The 22,500-nt window shown below is 45.0% G+C and overlaps 1 protein-coding gene across 1 annotated transcript in view; it reads left to right on the forward strand.

Moving 5' to 3' along the window:
• The window catches only part of prkcea (protein kinase C, epsilon a), an 83,625-nt gene that overhangs the window by 19,430 nt on the left and 41,695 nt on the right, over positions 1 to 22,500 (forward strand).

Below are 22,500 nucleotides of genomic sequence, written 5' to 3' on the forward strand. Positions count from 1 at the left end.
CATACATAATTAAATGTTTATTTATACATAAAATAAACATGCCGCATATGAACTATTTACAATACAGGGAGGCACATACAACACTCAACATATAACTATTTACAACCTTTACAAAGCCAATGGTTCAATGGCACATTGCACAGTTGTGGTCATTGCACTTGATTTTCCTAGGTTTCCTGAAAAACATTTCAAGGGCCTCCTGGTAGCGGAAGTCCCCAACTGGGGGACCATTGATGGAAACCTCATGCAGGCTGCAAGATGCTCCCCCTGCAGCCTGTTGCGAAGGTCTGTCTTCACCTGCAAGTAGCAGATGAAGATAAGACACAACACATTCATTTTAACATAAATGAGCATGTTTATTTTTTTAATCTAGAAGGTATTAAAAATGTTTTACTGCTACGTCTGCTAGTTAATGTATTGACAGGGGTTTTATTTAACATTTGACTATAAACATTTTTATTAAAAACACAGACTTCCAAATACAGATCTGATTGAAATTAAAACACACATGACATACCTTTCATCAACTCCATGTGACGTTGCATGGCAGCTCTATGGTTGTCATATGATGCGTGTCTGTCTAACTTGTCCTTTCGGTAGGACTGGCAGGGAGACTCAATGAACGCACACGTCTGGCTACCCCTAGTAGCTGGCTTCTTATGTTGCCGACATATCCTACAGAACATTCCTTAAAATAGAAAGAATTGATTTGCTTGTTAGCCATGTTCATAATAATAATAATAATACTTCGTTTTATATAGCGCCTTTCAGAGGACCCAAGGTCGCTTTACATAAGGGGGGGGGGGGGGGGGGGAGATAACAAATTAACAAACATAGTGGACAGACACAACATATACATATAAAGTGAGAAAGTTAGGGTTGAAGGCCAGGTTGAAGAGGTGGGTTTTGAGCAATGTTGATCAAAGCGAAACCACAGCTCCGATGCAAAACAAAACTTGTTGGTAAATTGGCTTTCAGTGTGTCAGAGCGAGCGCACTCAAGTTGTTCTGAGATTCGGAGGGCTCAGAGTGCACACTGGACGCTCTGACCGAAGAGTCAGTTTATCAGAGCAGAGCAGATTTTCAGAGTGAATTTATTAACTCACCGTAACACATTCCCGGCCAATCACGTATATATACGTTATTGGGAGCCAGTGGTTGACGGCCTAATAATTAATGGTACATTACCTCCACTCTGTCTGCACTGCAGCAGCTCTGTCCACTCATGGTACAGCCAGGATGTCTCGAGTGTTTAGGTCCATGTAGCACAAGCTAGCCACAACTAGTCTGTCCGTATCAACAGTCTATGAGCGCTACACGAAGTGGGTGACATGTTGTTGGCACAATTTGGAAATGCACAAACACAAACCACTGTTTTTATCTTTTAGATAACGCTGCTGTGACTGTATTCCAACACAACAAACTTTACGTGGTAACGCTCCTCTCCAGTCTCATGCTTCCAGCCTCCACTGTTTTCTTTCCTTTTCTTGCTCATACACACACACACGCACGCACGCACACACGCACGCACGCACACACACACACACACACACACACACACACACACACACACACACACACACACACACACACACACACACACACACACACACACAGCAAGACACTTAACCCCTAACTGCTCCCGATGAGCAGGTTGGCACCTTGCATGTTCAAGTTCAAGTTTCAAGTTCAAGTTTCTTTATTAGTTGTCATACAGAAGTACAGAATACTTTTATACAAAATTATTCTTTCTGTTTCGCTCCAGAGACTGTGCTAGGCAAAAATAGATAAGTATAAAATAAGTATAGCAAATAGAAGTCAAGTACGTAGACAAACATTTTCAGTATATACATATATGCTCAATGTAGAGTAGAAGTAGCTGAGTTACCATACAATATACTATACAGTGCAAAGCAGAAGTGGGATGAGGTACAATTTAGGTAAGTAAGGTGTAATGAGGTATGGGTTGTAGTGCAAATTCTTGACCAATAAATATAAAGTGTGCTTAGGTGTTCTAAAGTGGTTAAATCTTTTGGGTGCAAACCCCCCCCCTCTCCCCCTCTAGTTTGTGTACACACTTCAGTCTTGGTTCGCTCCGGGTTCTGTTTACGGTTTGCGTTTTGAGCTTGTAAGCTTGCCGTAGGCGATGATGTCATGCTCGAAAATGTAAACACAGGAAGTGTGTTAACACGGTGGTCGAGACTGGATGCTGATATAAAATAAACAAATAACCAATAAATATGAAGTTATATTTGAACCTCTGTTGTCAAGCCTTGTCAATATAACCCACCCCCTTTTCTCATGAATGGATGGTGTTGTAGAGTTCACTTTTGAGCGTTTCCCAGGGCTAACGCTAAGCTAACGGCTAACGCTAGTTAGCTTAGCCTAGTACTAGTCTAGTATAGCCACTGTAGCACTTATTTTTCAGCAAAGAACGTGCAATAAACAAAACGGATACATTCACTGTGTGTTCTGCCTCTCATTTGTTGATGAAACAAAACTAACATCAACACAATTGAACACCAAAAGCGTAGTTTAGTCTCATCGGCGCTGATTTTGTTAGCTTACATGCTAACGTGAATGGAATATGCCAGTATAATAGTATAGCATCGTGGCTAGCAGCTAACGTTAGCTCACGTTGGTTAGCCAGCCAGCACCAAACTGATGATATCGGGAGCTATCAGTAGCTAGATAACATTAGAGACACCACTGGTCTATAGAAATAAATGCATTCGAACAAGAAAGTATAGTAGACAGACATAGCAATGGCAAACGCTAAGCTAACGGCTAACGCTAGTTAGCTTAGCCTGTTCAGCAGCTAACGTTATCCCATCGCTCGTGGCAATTATATTGCATGTCATTGATCTACTGGTCAACCACGGCCGACTGGTTGGGCACCACTGGTCTAATAGAAATAAATGCATTCGAACAAGAAACCAATGTATAGACATAGCAATGGCAAACAAAATTGCCAGGCCTAATGCGAGCCAGGGAAGTGCTGTGCGTTGTAACGTGGCTTCATGTTTTCATCCACTGAGCTGTGAGGCTCCACATGCTTGTTTTTGGTTGAGGTCTGAACTCTCAAATTGCCCATAAATATCATTTTTGTGGTTATTGTCCAGTTGTTGCTGTGTGGTTTTATCTGCCCAAAATTCAAGCAAGCATGGAAGCATTACAGTAACGACGTTGTGTGTGTCACGCCCCCCGCTCCCACTGGCCCGCACCCGAGACCACCTATTTCATCGGTCCAGGTTCAGCGCCCCCGGGGACGAATCAGTGGGGGGCGGGGACGGGGGGGAGCGTTCTCACTCAGACAGACACACCCTTTTCTGGTTCAACCCGCCGCTGATTCGACCCCGAATGGTGAGTGAGAAAGGCCCCTTAGCCTTGCCCCTGCACCGCTTGTTGTAAATGCCCTGGAGAGTGGGAAGCCCCCCTCCAATTGTGCGTTCGGCTGAGCCGGCCACTCTCTGTAGTCTGCTACGGTCTTGTGCGGTGCTATTCCCAAACCAGGAGGTGATATTGCCAGTCAGGATGCTCTCTATTGTGCATGAGTAGAAGTTCTTAAGGATCTTCTGACTGACTTGGAACTTCCTTAGGCGCCTGAGGAAGTAGAGGCGTTGCCGTGCCTTCTTCACAACACTGTCAATGTGTGTGGTCCATGTCAAGTCCTCGGATATGTGGACTCCGAGGTACTTAAAACTGTTCACTCTCTCAACTGGTGCCCCGTCGATGCTGAGGGGGGTGTAGTCCCTGACCCCGACCTCCTAAAGTCCACAATCATCTCCTTTGTTTAGCTGACATTCAGGGAGAGGCTGTTCTCTTGACACCATCCCGCTAGAACCTTGACCTCCTCCAGGTAGGCCCTCTCGTCGTTTGCAGAGATCAGGCCCACCACTATAATAGCTCTTTTCTGTAGTTTAATAATAGGATCTATATTTGTTTTATAAACATTCCCCCAGACCTCAACACACAGGACACACGCACGCATGCACGCTACCGTCTCATTTCTACAGGATGAAATGTGAACAACACAGTGAAAAACAGTGCCCAAAATCTCCTTGCTTGAATATTTTTGTTGTTGTTACATTTTCTCTTATCTGTCATGTTTAAACAAGGTGCAGTTACCTCTCATGGCCAAAGGGTGCCAATCTTCTATAGTGCAGTTATAAGAAGCAAAGAAACACAGACAACCTCTATCATGCCTGTATAACGATTCCAGATATCTTGAATCAGAATGAGTGCATTGCAACCTGAGCACAGGGCAGGTAACCGATAACACTGCTAGGAAATGGTAGCGGAGGAGGAGGATAATTCACATACAGGGGCGACAGTGGCTCAGGTAGAGTGGTCATCTGGTAATCTGAAGGTTCCCGGTTCAATTCTGGCTCCACACGGGCAGCGTGTGTCGAAGTGTCCTTGAGCAAGACACTTAACCCCTAACTGCTCCCGATGAGCAGGTTGGCACCTTGCATGGTTGCCTCCCCTGTCGGTGTGAGAATGTGTGAGTGAATTGGTGAACGTGAGGCATAAGTTATAAAGCGCTTTGGATAGAAGCACTATATAAATGCAGTCAATTTACCATACAGGGTTGTAATTAATTCAAATTAATCGATAAAATCGAGTAATCGCCCAGCCCTACATACATCTCCATGGAGGAAAAACTGTATTTTTTTTTATTTGGCAACCTAAGTCTTAAGGAAACATAATTCAATAACACAAATAATAGTTAGATACTGAATTAATGAGGAACAGTATGTTAACAAAGCATAGGAACAAATATCATTGATGGTTAACTTTAAGAGTTAGAGGTAAAAGAAAAAGAAGCGTGAATTCGAAATAGCTGTAAACCTTTTGCGATAGGCCACTCTCATTGCCACGCACCCTTTTAGTCTATTGGCATGAGCGCACGCACGCACGCACGCACGCACGCACGCACGCACGCACGCACGCACGCACGCACACACACACACACACACACACACACACACACACACACACACACACACACACACACACACACACACACACACACACACACACACACACTCACTTGACATCCCTGCCAAATGGCATCCTCCTAGGGCGAAAACTGGGACCGGGGATGTTTTTTGTGGACCAACAACTGACCAACTGACCTATAGACGGAGTTATAGAGCTGCTGGTCGCAGCTAAAATGTGGACGTGAGAGTCAAGTGGATAGTTGAATATGTCATTGGGAGGCAAACTATAAGCCATTATGGAAGGATTCCCCTGCACCGAGGCATCATTGTGTCTCAACGGCCAGTGATATTTAGGTGCTACACCATTATGTCTCTGGCCGTGCCTAGATCTACCTCTCCAGGCCTAGATCTACCTCTCGAGGCCTAGATCTACCTCTCCAGGCCTAGATCTACCTCTCCAGGCCTAGATCTACCTCTCCAGGCCTAGATCTACCTCTCCAGGCCTAGATCTACCTCTCCATGCCACAGACAGAGAACAGGTTGTAAAATATTCTTTGGAACGTTCTCAGTTTGGGACCCAAATTGCGTTAGGCCGGGCCATGCAAAATAAATGGTTTTTTAATGTACACTTTATTATTATTTTTTTTTTTTACAATAAAGTTTAGTTAAATCTTAGTCAAAAAGTGCAGTCCATGTCAATAATGAGAATATATAAAAAGCAAGTATCTCACAATATTTGCACAGCTCTCTGACGTCAGGATATTTAGTGAGTAGTATTTAGGGGTGGCATTTTTACTACTAATACAGTACTACTACCTTTGTACATTGTACTTTTGTAGTACAGTGTCTTTGTATTTTAACCTTTAGTATTATGGATATCAAACATGCTGGCAGAGTACATGCATCCATGTTGTCGTGAAACATTTTATTAAATAAAGAAATTCCCTATACATAGTCGCAGTGGGAAAAGATTTAAAATAAAATAAAATAAATTCCCTAACTACCCATGGCCAACAGGAACCAAACAATTTATTTTGTTTGGCCTAAAGGGTACGAATATTGGACCCCAAGCCTTATCTCCTACTCATTCAATATGTTGTTGAAAGAGTCCTTTCTCAGCACAACCCATGCTGTGCTTAATGCCCAGCTTCTCCTTAGTTAGCAACAAGCTGTTCTGTATCAAATGTATACATACATTGGCTTTTGAATATATGTTTTGCATTACTGTAGGCTACATCAGGGCTCTTAACTAACCTTTTTCACCATCCTCCCTGAACCGTCCCGAAATACACTCTTAAACCGTCCCCGAAATGAATGTGGACCGTCCCGAATTGTGTCAAAGTGACGACTAGAGGTAAATCACCACAAACCTCTTTGCAAAGTGAGGAAAACGGATGAACCACTAGGGCTGTCACTTTTATTTTCTCCCAAAATCAAGGTTGAACAAATCCAAAGTAAAAGATAAGTAATTAGAACAATTATGCGTTCTAATTACTGTAATAGGAATCCTCTATTATAACCCCCCTCCATAGCCCAATGCTTTTTCATAATCGCAAGCAATCCAAAAACAATTATTGTCATCGGTTTGGATGTTGTTTGTAATTGCATATTGCCTCTGGACAGCATGCACCCGAGAGAGAGAGAAAGACAGAGAGAGGGAGAGAGTGAGTGTGTGTGTGAGAGAGAGAGTGAGCGAGAGAGCGAGCGCTACTGGTACAATTACGAACGCACTTATTTTTACCGTCTGCAAGCTTTAGTGCTCAATTCTGATTCATGGCTCAGATCTGATTTGTTTTTGTTTGGCTGTTCCTTTTATACACTTATTTTTTAATTTTTTTTAATGATGTGGCCAATATCAGATTCCAGTGTGAACTGGTCACGCTCCTGAACTGACCAGCATGGGCAAATGAACAATAACGAAGATGGAGTCACAGTTTATGGTTTCACTGACAGTATAAATGGATGTGCAGTGGAGGCCAGCTAATTCGTGAGCAGATGATAATGGGGGCGAGGTGGAGGTGAAAGAGAGACATTTCTTTCAATATGCATTCAAACACGGACTGGTTATGATATATATGTCTCCCTCAAGTTTTGCTTGTACAGAAGTTTGGTGCGCATATGATTTGATCATGTTTGGATGAAGTCAGCCTCTGCTGTTGTTCAAGGTGAGGTAGAGGGGAGAGACAGTTACCGACGTGCGGCAAGAGCGCACACGGAGCAAGCATCCTGAATATTAATGAATTCATATCAATTTTGAAAGACTCTCTTCCCAAATTCATCTAAAAATTCATTTACGTTCTCCCCCATTTTCTATTGGCCCGCGGGACGGCGGAAGGTCCTGAAGCTCTGCCTACATAACAATATGCTGCAATGCTTTCCATGCCGTACAATCTATTTAATTGATGGTCCTTTCCTGATATTATTGTTGGTGGCACATATATATCAGAGACTGGGAGGAAGGCCAACTATGCATTAAGGTATATTGGTTTGGACAAACACAAACAAATATGCAAATGTATGCAGTCATTACTTGAATATAAAGATTGCACATTGCAGCAATATTACTGTATAAAAATATCTCTATATTATATGTGTATACAAATATCTCTATTATAGTATTACTGTATACAAATATCTCTATAAAATAAATACAATTTAGATAAGATTTGGACATTTTAAATGAAAGCCACGCCATTACATTTTACGATACAAAAAGGCCAAAAATACACATTATAGTATAGGGGAAAAAAACAAATACTATCAAAAATGACATTTATACTGCTATAAAATATATAATGTTACAATTAAAATGATTGTGGTATGATTAAACTTTTTTGCAGTGGTTGTGGTCTGTACCCACCCTTTCAGACACCACACTGCTGCAGTGACCCTGTCTTACACCATGACGCATGGTGGTGGTGGCGGTGGTGGTGGCGGTGGTGGGGGGTAGGGGTGGTGGTTTTGGCTGGTGCAGTAACTCAGGGCCTGGACATTGAGTCAATTATGGAGTCACAGATTCACAACACTGTAACAGAAAATACTGTGGGATGCACTCCATTGTATAAACTGGAGTCTCCATTGAGATGTGGTGGTGTCATGCAAAGACACAGCACACGTTGACAAGCTGTGAACCCGGGCTCATGAATATATATCAGGTGGACAGAGGACACTCATTATAGTATGGAGTTGTCCCAAGTACCAACCTAACAATTTTTTGGTCCTTAGTATATAAAGTTAATGGCTAAAATGTAATCTCAGTTGCCGGCGTCAATCTTTTACCGATTTGAACAAAATGCAATAGTTTTCACAGTTATCACGGTTGCAGACAGACACACGCTGTACACACACAGATGCAAGTGATTACACTGGCTCCATGTGCCTTTAGTTTGCGCACAGGCACAGGTGTAAATATCAAGACTGTTGATGGTTATGGGTCACAAATGTCCTGCAGTTATTGTGTACACAAGGTATAGGGAGGTGTAGTTGTTACGTCATTGGTGTTTCCCGCGCGGTCCACCCTCCTTGAAATGGCAATGTATTTCCAATGGACCCATTTCTAAATCGTCTCGTTTAAAACAAATAAAGAATGAACATTGGCATGGTGTGACATGAATGAAAACTTTATTTAACAGATTGCAGAATGGGTACAATACAGTACGGCTCAATACACACAATTGTTAAGGGGATGCAGACTAGAGAAAGACGTTTGTCTTGTTTACACAGGGTCCCCCATTTTCAATTCATAGTGACATTTATGACATACACAACATACATGACATCATGACATTTATGCCATAGGGACATACATGACATACAGGTATATAGTACTGTTACATTTGTGACATATACGATATGCAAATATACAGTACTGTTACCCATAGATCCTAACAGATAATATATACATATGATGGGGAGGAGACTGTACATTAGGAGGGGGTGGGTGGGTGGGAGAGAAATATACATACGGTGGGGAGAGAATATATACATACGGTGGGGAGGAGACGGTCTATTAGGAGGGGGTGGGGGTGGGGGGGTTTGGACATTTACGGTGGCCAGTTTTGAATTGCAGCTTCCCGTAGGTGCTCTTTAAGAGCGGTTTTGAATGTGGGTAGTGATTCACATTCCTTTACAGCTTTGGGTGTTCCACATTGATGTGGCATAATTGCGAAACGTGTTTAGTCCCTTGTTTGAGCCGAATCTAGGTTTAACATGATTTGTTGAGCTCCCTCTGGTGTTGTGATTGTGGTATTCACTGACCTTTGGGAAGTATTTTGACATGTACATTAGGGGTGGGAATCGCCAGAGACCTCACGATACGATACTATCGCGATACTTGCGTCACGATACGATAGTATCGCGATACTAAATATATCGCGATACGCTGAGTATTGCGGAAACAAATTTAATACTTTTTCTTTATACAATTTAATTTATTACCTTTTTTCAACTGCAAAGTAAAACTTTGTCAACATGTTTTATCTAATAAAATAAAGTTCAGTCTGTTCATCTCACTTCAATCATTTTTATTGCAGAACATGGTATTTTCTCAAGCAGACAGATGTAAACACTGTAATCTGTGTTGCATGTACCTGACAAACTGAACTGTTTGTATTACAGTCATATTCCAACTTAACTGAATGCACATGTGTGTGGACTACTGTACTATTACAGGTATTGAAATGAACAATGCAACTTCCTTATACAAAAAATTTAAAATTAAATTTTTTTTTTAATTTTTTTATGAATAATTAAATATCGATACTTGGCGTCCCTGTATCGATACAGTATCGCCACACAAAGTATCGCAATACCGATTCCCCCCCCCACCCCTAATGTACATGGGTACCTTAGTCGTATAGTGTATCTTGTAGACCAGGCCCATTGCAAGTTGCTGTACTCTGTCATTTACTCTAAGCCATCCTAGGTAGTCAAAGTGGGCAGGGGTGAGGTGGGTTCTAGGAGTAAGGTCAAGTAGTAGTCTGACCAGTTTGTTTTGTGATGTTTGTAATCTTGTACCATGAGGTGCAAGCATAGTCGTAGTACCCTTGAATGAGTGCTCCTGCCAGAGTCTTCAGGGTATTCTTGTTTACCAGAGAGGAGATCCAGTACAAGAATCTAGTTCGTTGGTTGACTTTTTTTATTACATTGGATGCCATTTTGTCACAGGAAAGATTTGCCTCTAGGATGGAACCTAGGTATTTAATTTCATCTTTCCTTGTGACAATATTGTCACCCACTGTAACTGAGAAGCCGTCGGTCTTGCTGAGTTTGTTATTTGATCCGAAGAGAATGGACTCTGTTTTACCCAGGTGTAATGATAGTTTGTTATCAGCGAGCCAGGTGCAGATTCTGCCGAGTTCTGAGCTGAGTGTTTTTTCAACCTGTAACTTGTTCTTGTCAGAGACCAGCAGGGCTGGTAATTCACCACTCAATAATTCTCCCCTCTGCGAGTCATATTCCGCATATATTGACGACATGCGCAAAGTCTTCGACCACCCTCCGGGGGGCTCGGATAGAGCTGCCGGTTTATTCACAATCCGCCAAGAAAGTCGCAGTGTGAGCGAATACGCAATCGAATTCCATATCCTGGCAGCCGGCTCCGACTGGGGTGACACGCCACTGCGAGGGGCTTTCCGCCAAGGCCTGAGCGACGTTTTAAAAGACGAACTGGCGTCTAAAGAAAAGCCGGATTCCCTAGACCAGCTAATCCATTTAGCCAGGGAACTGGATATGTGCCTCCGTGAATGCCGCAGAGAGAGGGCTAGAGCCGCTCGCCCACCTGTGCCCAGCTCAACTCGCTCTCCCCGCGCCGTCCGTGCTGAAAGTAGTTCCCCCGAGCCCATGGACCTAGGCCTTCCTCCCAACGAATGCCGTCACACTTTGAGATCATGAGATTGCTTAAGGTGGAAGACAGTAAACCAGATAGGGATGTGCCTAGTTCACAGAATAGTGCACGGGGTAGTGCCAGTGTACTTTAACAACTACTTCAACCGAATCAGAGACACCCACGCATACCAAACTAGGCGCAGCTCAACTGACTTTGTGCCAGTCAGATTCAGGAGCTGTATGGGGAAGGAGTTATTCAGCAGCTGTCTATTGGAATAGTCTGCCCAGTGAACTGAAAATCATAGACAATGCCGTTAGATTCAAGTCCAGCCTGAAGACATGGCTCAAAAGGGACTATACTTGACCCAGACACTTAGCGTAAGGCACCCTTGCATGTTGTATGAGTCTGTATGTATATAAATGTTAAATGGTATATGTGATGTGTTGTGATGTCACGTTTTGTATGATGCATGTTTTAAGCATCACACTCCCCCACCCCCCTACAAGGACCACAATGGAAATAAGCTCTGAGATTTTTTGTGTTCATCCTTGGCAGTATATCCCGACTGTGCTCTTCTGTCACATGTTTATTTTTATATTGTCAAATAAAGTCATTCATTCATTCATTCATTCACAGGCTCGCTACGGGGGCATGTTTATACTGCGGCCAACTCGGTCACTCCGTTGCCTCATGTTCGATTCGCCCAAACGACGGAGCTCGGCAGTGACGCCGGGCGTCTGTTCGAGCCTTGATATTGCTCCCAGCTCCGGTCCGAACATGCAATTCAGTGCCACGCTGTGTCTCAATGGTCAATCACTCCCGCTGTCCGCCCTGGTCGACTCAGGTGCTGACGAGAATCTCATCGACGCTGGGGTTGTTTCCCACTACCACATCGCTACCGACACCCTGCCAATACCTCGTGACGGTCGCGGGTTAAACGGGAAGCTGCTCACGCGAATAACTCGCCACACCGTATCCCTCCGCCTCCTATTATCAGGAAACCATAGCGAGAGTATTCGCTTTCATGTCACCAACTCTCCCCACAATCCCATTGTCCTTGGCATGCCGTGGCTCAAACTACACAACCCGTCATAAACTGGCCTACTGGCCTGGTGACTAGCTGGAGCGCTCACTGTCACGTATCCTGCCTGCAATCAGCTCGGCCGCCACTAGGGGTCGCTGGTTCCCACCTTCCCAACGAACCCATTGACCTGTCTGCTATTCCTCCTGTCTACCATGATTTAGAGGCTGTATTTAGCAAACAACAGGCTCTCTCCCTACCTCCTCATCACCAATACGACTGTGCTATTGATCTACTCCCAGGAGCGCCACTCCCCGCTAGTCGCCTGTTCAACCTCTCACGCCCAGAGAGGGAGTCGATGGAGAAGTACGTCCACGAGTCCTTGGCCTCAGGCATTATCACTCCCTCCTCCTCTCCTGTCGGCGCAGGGTTCTTCTTTGTCTCCAAGAAGGATCGTTCCCTTCGCCCCTGTATCGACTATCGGGGTCTCAACAACATCACAGTCAAGAACAAGTACCCCCTGCCTTTGATTAACTCTGCTTTTGAGCCCCTGCAAGGTGCCACCATCTTCACGAAGCTGGACCTCAGGAATGCCTATCACCTTGTCCGCATCCGGGAAGGGGACGAATGGAAGACGGCCTTTAAGACCCCGCTCGGTCACTTCGAGTACAAGGTAATGCCCTTTGGGTTGACCAACGGCCCTGCTGTCTTTCAGGCCCTCGTCAATGACGTTCTCCGCGATGTTCTTAACCGCTCCGTTTTTGTTTATTTGGATGACATTCTGATTTTTTGGAGGAGCACGTCCAGCACGTCCGCCGGGTCCTCCAACGCCTTCTGGAGAACAAGCTGTTCGTCAAGGCGGAGAAGTGCGAGTTCCACGTCTCCTCCATCGGGTTCCTCGGCTACATCATCGAGGGCGGCAAGATCTGGGCGGACCCCGAGAAGATTAAGACGTGTCCGACTGGCCCCGTCCCACCAATGTCAAGCAGCTCCAACGCTTCCTGGGGTTTGCTAACTTCTACCGGCGCTTCATCAGGGACTACAGCCGGGTCGCTGCACCCCTCACCCAACTCACCTCGCCTTCCGTACCTTGTCCCTGCTGAAACGGCACTTCTGGTAAGTCTCCATGATGGAGGACACCCGCGCATTCGTCCTTGCCTGCACCGTCTGTGCTCTTGGAAAGGCTTCCACGACCACTCGCCGGGCTCCTCCGTCCGCTCCCTGTTCCCGGTCGGCCCTGGTCGCACGTCGCCCTGGACTTCGTCACCGGCCTTCCTCCCTCACACGGTAACACAGCTATCCTCACTATTGTTGACCGTTTCTCGAAGGCTGTGCACTTTGTTGCTCTCCCCAAATTCCCTCTGCTTCAGAGACCGCGGACCTGATGGTGCTCCACGTCTTCCGCCTCCACGGGATCCCGGTGGACATCGTCTCCGACAGGGGCCCTCAATTCGTCTTCCAGGTCTGGAGGGCCTTCTGCCGGGCTCTGGGGGCCACGGTCAGTCTCTCCTCCGGGTACCACCCACAGACCAACGGCCAGTCGGAGCGGGCCAACCAGGACCTGGGATCCGCCCTCCGCTGCGTGACAGCCCGGGACCCCTCCGGCTGGAGCACTTTCCTGCCGTGGATCGAGTATGCCCACAACTCTCTGTCCTCGGCGGCCACAGGTCAGTCCCCCTTTGAGTCCTCTTTGGGCTACCAACCCCCGCTGTTCCCTGCCCAGGAGGAGGAGATCGCTGTTCCGTTGGTACAGGACCACCTTCGCCGCTGCAGGAGGATTTGGGAGGACACGAGGGCCGCGCTTCTCCGCTCCACGGACCAGAACCGTTGCTTCGCCGACCGCCACCGGACCCCGGCTCCCGACTATCAACCAGGTCAGATGGTATGGCTCTCGTCTCGGGACCTGCCACTCAAATCTGATTCCCGTAAACTAACCCCCCGTTTCGTTGGTCCCTACAAAATTCTGTCCCTCATCAACCCCTCTGTCGTCAGACTCCAGCTCCCCTCCCATATGCAGATTCACCCCTCCTTCCATGTCTCCCAGCTGAAGCCGGTGGTCTCCAGTCCCCTGTCTCCCCCTGCTCCGGAGCCTCCCCCTCCGCTGGTCATCGACGACCACCCGGCCTACATTGTCCGGAAGTGGCTGGCCGTGCGGCGCCGCGGCCGCGGCTACCAGTACCTGGTCGACTGGGAGGGCTACGGCCCAGAGGAGCGCAGCTGGATCTCCCGCCAGATGATCCTGGACCCGGACCTCGTCCGGGATTTCCATCGGGCCAACCCTGACAAGCCTGGGCTGCCAGGCACCTCACTCCTCACAGCTGTATCCCATCTCCTGTTGATGAAGACCCTACTTCTACCGGACGACGCTGACCAGAAGTCGTCGTGGTGTTAGTATCATTACCTAGGTACGACGCCTCAGTCCGAAGACCTGCTAGACATCCCCGTGTGATTATTCCCTGTTCTAACTTTCCTCTCTTGTGCCCAGGACCTCCGTGCCAGCGTGCCCCTGTCTGGACCCCCTGGAGCTTACCAAGGAGTTCCTGCTCACTCTCTCGACACAGACCTGTGTCTTACGTCCGCAGTAGCACTGGAGTGCACCTGCTCCCATTACCCCAAGAACATTCCCAATTCATTCAATCTGTTGTACATTTCTGGATGTAACTCTTGCCTACTTGGGAATACTATTGAACAACCTGAAACGCTCCATTCTCTCTTCTCCTGTGTTCAGCGATTGGGCTCTGATTAAAACCCATTCTCACAATATTATGCTTTTTATATTTTGTGTGCTATGCTGGAGGTGCATGTTTTTTTTTGTACCTTTATTTAGCCAGATAAAACATTAAGAACAGGTTTTCTTATTTAGAACGTAGAACGTCTGCAGTTACAAAATCCACGCCAAAGGGAGTTGTTCTCTCCGACAGAAAACACTGTTCCTGAGCTGCTTCAAATGCCTTGTCTGTAGTCCAGCCTTTCTAGCTAGAAAACATTTTCTGTTGTTAATATCTACATCACTATGTAACACAATAGTTCACTCTTGGCATATATGTGTATTGATATTTATTATTGTTCACTCTAAAAACCCTGATATGCTTTGGTCTGACTCCTGACTTAGCATTTGTAAAAAGAAGTTAATTCCATGCTGTTTCCCCATCTCTACTCAATGGCGCCAGCGCTATTGACCATTTTAGCGATGTTTGTGGACTCACCGTGTGTTCTGTATTATAGCTATGGAGACAATAGTATGGATCATTTGACAGGCATTGTTCATAGTCCAAGACTGACTAACCAGTTCATTTCTATATACTGTAGTTTGTGCGCTATTCCATGCTAAACATCGCCCCTTTCCAAAATAATCCAGTATTTTTTCATAGACCGCGAGATAAGACGCGTTATATGCATTATGCCCAAATTGTTCGGGTTGCTCGCCTAAAACTCCAAATACTTCCAAATCAAAGGTATATACCATACATATGTTTTAACTCGAAACTGCGATCGTTACCAAAAGCATGTTTTAGGTCCAGTAAAATACGACACTGTGATCGGTACAGAAGCATGTTCTAGGTTAAAAAGAAATACCAGCAGGTTACCTAAGATAGACCTTACTATCTAAAATGCACAGGAAGCCAGTGGAGGGCAGCCAGCACAGGGGAAATGTGCTCCCGCTTTCGTGTTCCCGTTAGCAGACGGGCAGCGGCGTTCTGAACTAGCTGCAAACGAGAGAGGGAGGCCTGACTGACGCCAACGTATAGAGCATTACAGTAATCAAGGCGAGAGGTCATAAAAGCGTGGATTACAGTTTCAAAAACAGAACGGGATAAAAAAAGGTTTGACCTTGGACAGCCTCCTAAATTGGAAAAAACGCTTTCCTACCACAGCATTGATCTCCTTGTCCAACTTAAGGTCACAATCAAACTTCACCCCTAGTGTAGCTAAGGGGCTACACAACCCTGACTGTATTGAGATATGTTAGATTAAACCACTACTAAAGAATATTAATTTAGCCAGACAGTACAGTTACTCAAAATGGCGGACACTCCATTAACTGCGCGGGACAGGGATACAAGTTGAACAAGCATCAGTTTAATGTTAATAGTAAACATACATAGTATATATCACGGTTCTCCTTTAATAATAGAATGTCAGTGCAACAAAGTCAACGGTAACGAATAGTTCCTATACTACGGATACTCGACCAGTGGAGCTCTGAATGGAGTGAGACGAAGCGAGGCGATACAGGGAAAAGCAAGATGGTGGCTGGAGACGGTTGGTTCTCTCTAGAGCTCCTGCTCCAGAGAAACTGTAGACTGGTCGGATAATCCTGTCGTCGCTGGGAGAAGGGGTCTCGTACGGAACCGGTCCTTGTATTCCTAGCGCCCGATGGCAGGGTTAATAGCTATTAATCCAAAAGCCTGTTGGCATAGATGGTAGCTAGTTAGCTCCGTTTGTACGTGAAGCTAACCCGCAGGCGGTCTCCAATGAGTAGTTATATCCAAACGTCGCAGAACACCTAGGTTGGTGACAGTTGGCTTCACAAAAAGCCCAATGGGGCCCAAGTCACCAGAAGGAGACACATGCCCATTGCTGGGACCAAACACCATGACCTCTGTTTTACTGTCATTGAGACATAGACAATTTAATGCCAGCCATGCCTGGTGACAGATATGATACTCACTGACCATTGTGTCCTGTATGATAGGGTGGGTTGGCCTTCTCTTACAGAAAGGCGCAACAAACACTGGTATTTATTTATTTGTAAAGCCCTTATTGGTAAACAACCTCTTTATATCTCTTCACTGTTAGATTGGAATATTGTAACCTATTCAACTCGATCGAATGACTGGATGGTTCTTAGGGTTCCTCAAGTTTGTTCTGATCTAGGGAAGTCAGCTTTTTCCTTTGATGCCTCTAACTCGTGGAATGTCCTTCAACTCTCTGAAATTGGAGGTTCTCCCTTCCCTTGGTATGTTTAAATGTATGATTTCAGACCATTGTGTGACTACCTGTAACTGTTGATCTTTTTAAATTATTTGAAACGTTTTTTATTTTTACTCTGGTGTTTAAATGTCTGTGAATATTGTCCACCACCAGCTCCTTGGTTTTACTGGTGTTGAGTTGGAGGTGGTTGCTGTCCCTCCACCCCACAAAGCTCTCCAAAGGGCTCTATACTCCTCCTCGATAGTTTGAACACAGACCATGCAGCAGTGGTGCCCACACTGTGGGGCTGCAAGGACACAAGGTGCAGGGAGAAGAGAAGAGGTTGTTCCCTCATATAGTTCTGTGGTCGTTCCTACTAGTCAAGTGGACTGTTGGCACAACACTAATGTGGTGTGAAGAGAGGTCTGGCTGTGTGAGACGACCAGTGGAACATGAAAAATCAGAGTGAAACTAAATGTATTCAGATTTAAATACGATGTTGCACGCAAGAGCTGTAAACACGTCGCTCGGTTGTCACCACACAGGATAAAGTTATATCACCTGTGGTGGTGAGCTAGTGAGCTGACGCTACAGGAACTATCCAACCAAAAATAGAGAATAAACTATTTAACCGGTTAACCTGCGCCCCCAAAAGTGGCCTTTTTAGTTTTCATTTTTGAGGACTGCATACTTTTTTTGCAAACCAAAACAACATACTTTATACTTATAGCACATGCATGAGCCTGGTCTCTTTTGAAAGATGACATTCTGAAGTTTCTGATTCCAGAAATAAAATTTAATTTTAGTGCTAACGTAATAGAGTAACATAGGTCTGAACTTGAGTTGTAGAAAAACTTGTTACTCAAGTTTTTCTGTAGTAGTTAGTAGTCCAGAGGTAGTATTTTCATAGAAGGTGGTATGGCTTACAAATCCATACGGATCCATAGCCTGAAGCCTTATGTCCAGATTTCATAAAGATCCATTCAGAAATGAGTGATTAGGAGTGATTTTGGTAAACTGTGTACAAAAGAAAAACTGAGTTTTCTCATAGACTTCAATTCATTCGGCTATTTTTCTCTTCCTGTTTTCGCTCGTTCGTTTTTCACCAGATCCCTGATTCATACATCCCCAGGTGGGGTATCATTGGAAAGCCACACTCATTGGCTACAACCTTCCAATCATTTTCGAGATTGGATCTAGATTGACGGAACTAGAGCCCCAAGAGTCGGGAGTGGTATTTTGCGCAATACCGTGTACTTTGCACAAGCCTCAAATACCGGCATGCAACTCGAGAACCGCTGAACGGATTTTGTCGCTATCGACAGGCAACAAATAAGCCTTCAATTCGATATATATATTATATGACAAAATATGCACACCAGAGCCACTAGGGGTCGCCAAAGTGCCGGTGGGAAAATCGTCCTAAAGCTTAACGGTTTCCTGACTACACTAATATATTTGGCCATTTTCTTTTCAAAGTTCTAAAAAAAAAAAAAGGGGGATATGAAATCAAATTATACATGAAGTATTGGCCAAATGTATTGACAAGATTGTTTGGGCCCAGGCAGGCTAAAGGTGTAGGAAATCATTTGCATAGGATGCATTGAAGAATGTCACAGGATTTCACATTAAAACTAAAACGTTATCCCGACTGTGCTCTTCTGTCACATGTTTATTTTTATATTGTCAAATAAAGTCATTCATTCATTCAACGTTCTCACATGGCTCCTAGCTGCTATAGTGCAGCCATTAGGATGAGAGAGAGAGAGAGAGAAAGAGAGAGGGAGAGGGAGAGAGAATACAGACACTAGTGGCATGTGTTCTGATCTTTGTGCCTCATCTTCTGTAATGCATGGACATTGTGTATGTGTGTCTGACTGTTGCATAAGAGGATCTGCTGCTGTCCCAGAGCTTAGGGGATTTAAACCTCTCACTCTCCCTCCCTCTCTCTCACTCTCCCTCCCTCTCTCTCTTGTCTCTCTCTCTCTCTCTTCCGGTGTCCTCTCCACCGTCGCTCTCTCTCTCTCTTCCTCCCTCCCTCCCTCCCTCCCTCCCTCCCACTCCCTCAGTTTCTAATCTCTGTAATTGCATGTATTGTAGAACAGTGATGTCATCCGTTGTTGAATAAGTTGTTGTTGAATAAGTTTAGCGCGTGATTGTTTGCAGTCGTGCCATCATGCGGTTCATGTGGTTCATGAGGTTCATGAGGACTGTGGTGTGAGTGACAGGCTTATACAATGACCAGCACAGTGACAGACGGCCATGAAAATAGTCTAAGGCTTTCTTGTATGCAAACTTTTAGCTTCGCTTCTCTCACACAGTAGTGAAGTTAGCCTATGATAACACCTAAAAGCAGGGGTCGTCCTCCTCACTCTGTCTGCCTGCCAGGCCACGGTAGATCCTCTCCAGCCTGGGAAAATGGCAGAGTAGATCTCGTGCCCAAAAACAATGGCCCACCCCCTGCCTTAAAGGAACAGTTCACTTTGTTCGAACTTGATTTGTGACAAACTGGGTGGCATTTCAACCTATCAAAAAAGAGTACTGGAACCGGTGTTTTGACATACTGGGAGGTATTGAATGTAGAAGCAGCATTAGCATTTGTTAGCGATGCTAGTAATAATTAATAGGTTCCGATAGCATGTCTCCGAAAAATCACATGTACTATGTTCCAAACAACCTCCTAACCATTTGACAATATCGTTAACTATATAACGATAGACGGTGTGTTTTTGAAGATGTGTTTTTTTTTCTTTTTATATTATCTTTTCCCCCCTCCTTTTTCCGATTTTTCTCCCATCCCATTGTTAGTCGTTATGCCAATTCCCAACCCCCCCCCCCCCCCTACTGTTGGTCCGAGAGGCCAGAGACTGTCACATGCTTTCCTCCGACGCATGTGCAGCCAGCCGGCAGCCAGCCTGGCAGCGCAGATTCTCACTGGGAGAGTGTAACGTGTGGAAGGTCGCACTACCTCTCTACAGATCCTACCCTCGCTGTGCAGGCGCCCCGACCGAACTGTAGGGGTCGCTGTCCACAACGCCCAGGACCCACCCACGGCTTCCCTCCCCCTAACTCAGCCAAACGAGTTAGTATAGCGATCAGCCCAAGCCAAGGCAATGCTGACTCTCCGGGAGATGTTTTTTTTTTTTAACATTGATTTCTACTAGCATACAAAATTCTAACCATTTCAACTTGAAATATCTGAAAAGACCAAACACTGGTGTCAGTGCTTTTCAGGATGGATTGTAATGGCTTCCAGTTCAAATCACCACATAGGGTTCATTCAACGGATCTAACTGTTCCTTTTGAAAAGAGAATCCGACAGCGTTCCCCCTCACCTCATAGCTCACCTCTCTCCTATCCGGCTCACACCAGCATCGCTTAACGAGGTGTTGGATGAATGCAGGCTTCATTGTTTGGGTGCAACACAAGTCGTTCTCAATTATGGGAAGGGAATCATCACCAGTGAGCTCTCAGCAAATATGTGTCGTACCTCAGTATGTAATGCTACAATAATGTTGCAGTGTTTTGTAGGTATTTGAGAAGAAAAAAGAATTTCAATGTTAATCGGTGCTGTGAGGGTGCTTTTTAGGTGCTTTGCTTTGGTCGTTTTTAGAGCTGTCGAGTGGAACCCTGAAGCGAGTCTGTTTGGTTGGTGGAGGTGAACAAAACCGGACTAAACTTGGGACCTGCACCAGACGACGGCACCCTAGTCTGCCTGTCTGAGATTCTGTCAGTCCCTTCTGTGTGAACCTGGAGAGCTTTATTATGAAGTGAGAATGCAGTCTGACCGAAGACAGGAAAAGACTCAATACGAGATAAAATTATTATTGTGATTTGTGTTTGATGTAAATCATGCAGTTTTATGCATTATGAGTTCTTAAATTTAAATGTATTTACTGAAAAGCTGAAGTAATAGTTTATAATGCAATTAAAATAACACAATCCATCAAAAAGCAATGAACTAGTTGAAATTAAAGACCGTTTACACTTTCAAGCACTATTTTAATGTAGGAATAGTCTATGATGCAATTAAAATAACAAAATCCATCAAAAAGCAACAAACTAGTTGAAATTCAAGACCTTTTAGACTTTCAAGCACTATTTTAATGTAATACAACATTTCTTTTTTTTTATCAACTTTTTTCTCCCATTTTAAATTTTTTCTCCCATCCCAATTTCGTATCGTCCAATTCTACCCTCCCCTGTCTCGAACGCTGTTAGGCCATGCCTCCCACAAGCCGGCTGCAATGTGGACGAAGCCTTACATCACGTGTCCCCTCCGGTACTCGAGGAAGCAGCCGTCTCATCTTTTCACCTGCACAGCGCGATCTCTCAGCGGCGGGGGTCTGCGTGGGAGGGACACGCCGCCCCCGTCGCTTCCTGATTCTGCTGCGCAGGCGCACCAACCGACCTGTAGGAGTCACTGTCCACAACGTCCGATCCCCACCCATCAGCTTTCCCACCCCTAACACTGCCAATTGTGTTAGTATGAACGACCAGCCAAGCTGATAGCAATGCGGAGAGCTGGGCTCGAACCCAGCGTCTCCTGCATTGGTGGCGAGCGCCTTGCCCACTACACCACCTAGCCGCCCAATGTAATACAAAATTTCAAGAACGTAATTGAATAGGACATCATGTCTTTCAGCCTTGTGATACAACTTTTTGCAAACCTTTATTTAATCACGAAAGGCAACTGAGGTTTCCCTCATTTACAGTCACGTCGTGTGTACATACAGAAATGAGCAAGCGTATAAAATCACACAGCATATAAAATCATAACAATAAGACAACAAGACGAGGCAAAAAGCAATAATAACAAATCAGTTACAATTTGATTGAAAAAGGTTGGAGATCAAGGTTTTAAACTCTGCAACAGGGGGGAGAATTTCAAGCTTTCAAGAGTTCATTCCATGAGCTAGGGGCATCATGGTTCCAAACATTCCAAAATTCCATTCCAATAATGATGTAGTATAAGGAGGTAGCTTACCAATAAGGGTCTTAAAAATTAACAAATACCAATGTTTGTTACGCCTCTCCGTCAGAGAGGGCCAACCAACCTTCTCATAAAGGACACATTGATGAGTGTCGTATCTCTCATTAGTGATGAATCTGAGGGCAGAGTGATATACAGAGTCCAGGGATTTAAGGGTTGATGCCGCAGCATGCCTATAAATTACATCACCATAGTCCAAAGACTGATAAGAAAATTGCTACGACAACTCTCTTCCTACTAATCAAAGGAAAGCTGGTTCTGTTTCTGTATAGGAAACCAATTTTCTATCGCAACTTGGAGGCAAGGTTGTACATTTCTAATCGAGCCACACACCAAGACAGTTATATACAACTGAACATGATACAGGGTGGCAGAGTGCGTAAATGTGTTCCCCTGCAAACATGCTAGCAGTGTCTGGGACAAGTGAGACAGCATTTCTGGTTCAGCCGACGTCATCTGTGGTTAGTTTTGCGAGGATCACTTTGCTTCGTTGGACACGACTCCTTGCATCAATTCAAATCTCAGACGCATGTTCATTTCCCTTAAGAAACCCATAGGATCACAACCCCTGTATATTGTACCGTAGACATTATCATAGCACTAATGAGAAGGAGATCGAGTAACTTCCACCACGTCTAATGAACTAGGCTACATTACCATTAGGAATAGTTCACTTTAATAGAACAATTCACACTGAGTGAGTTACACAAAACACCAGGGACAACCGTTGTTTCCAATGACACAGACTGACCAGGGGAAAGCTTTAAGCTCTTGTTGACTTCATCTGCTATATTTACTTTAAA

Source organism: Notolepis coatsorum (genome assembly GCF_963971535.1).
Source record: "Notolepis coatsorum genome assembly, chromosome: 10".
In the NCBI taxonomy this organism is placed as follows: Eukaryota; Metazoa; Chordata; class Actinopteri; order Aulopiformes; family Paralepididae; genus Notolepis; species Notolepis coatsorum.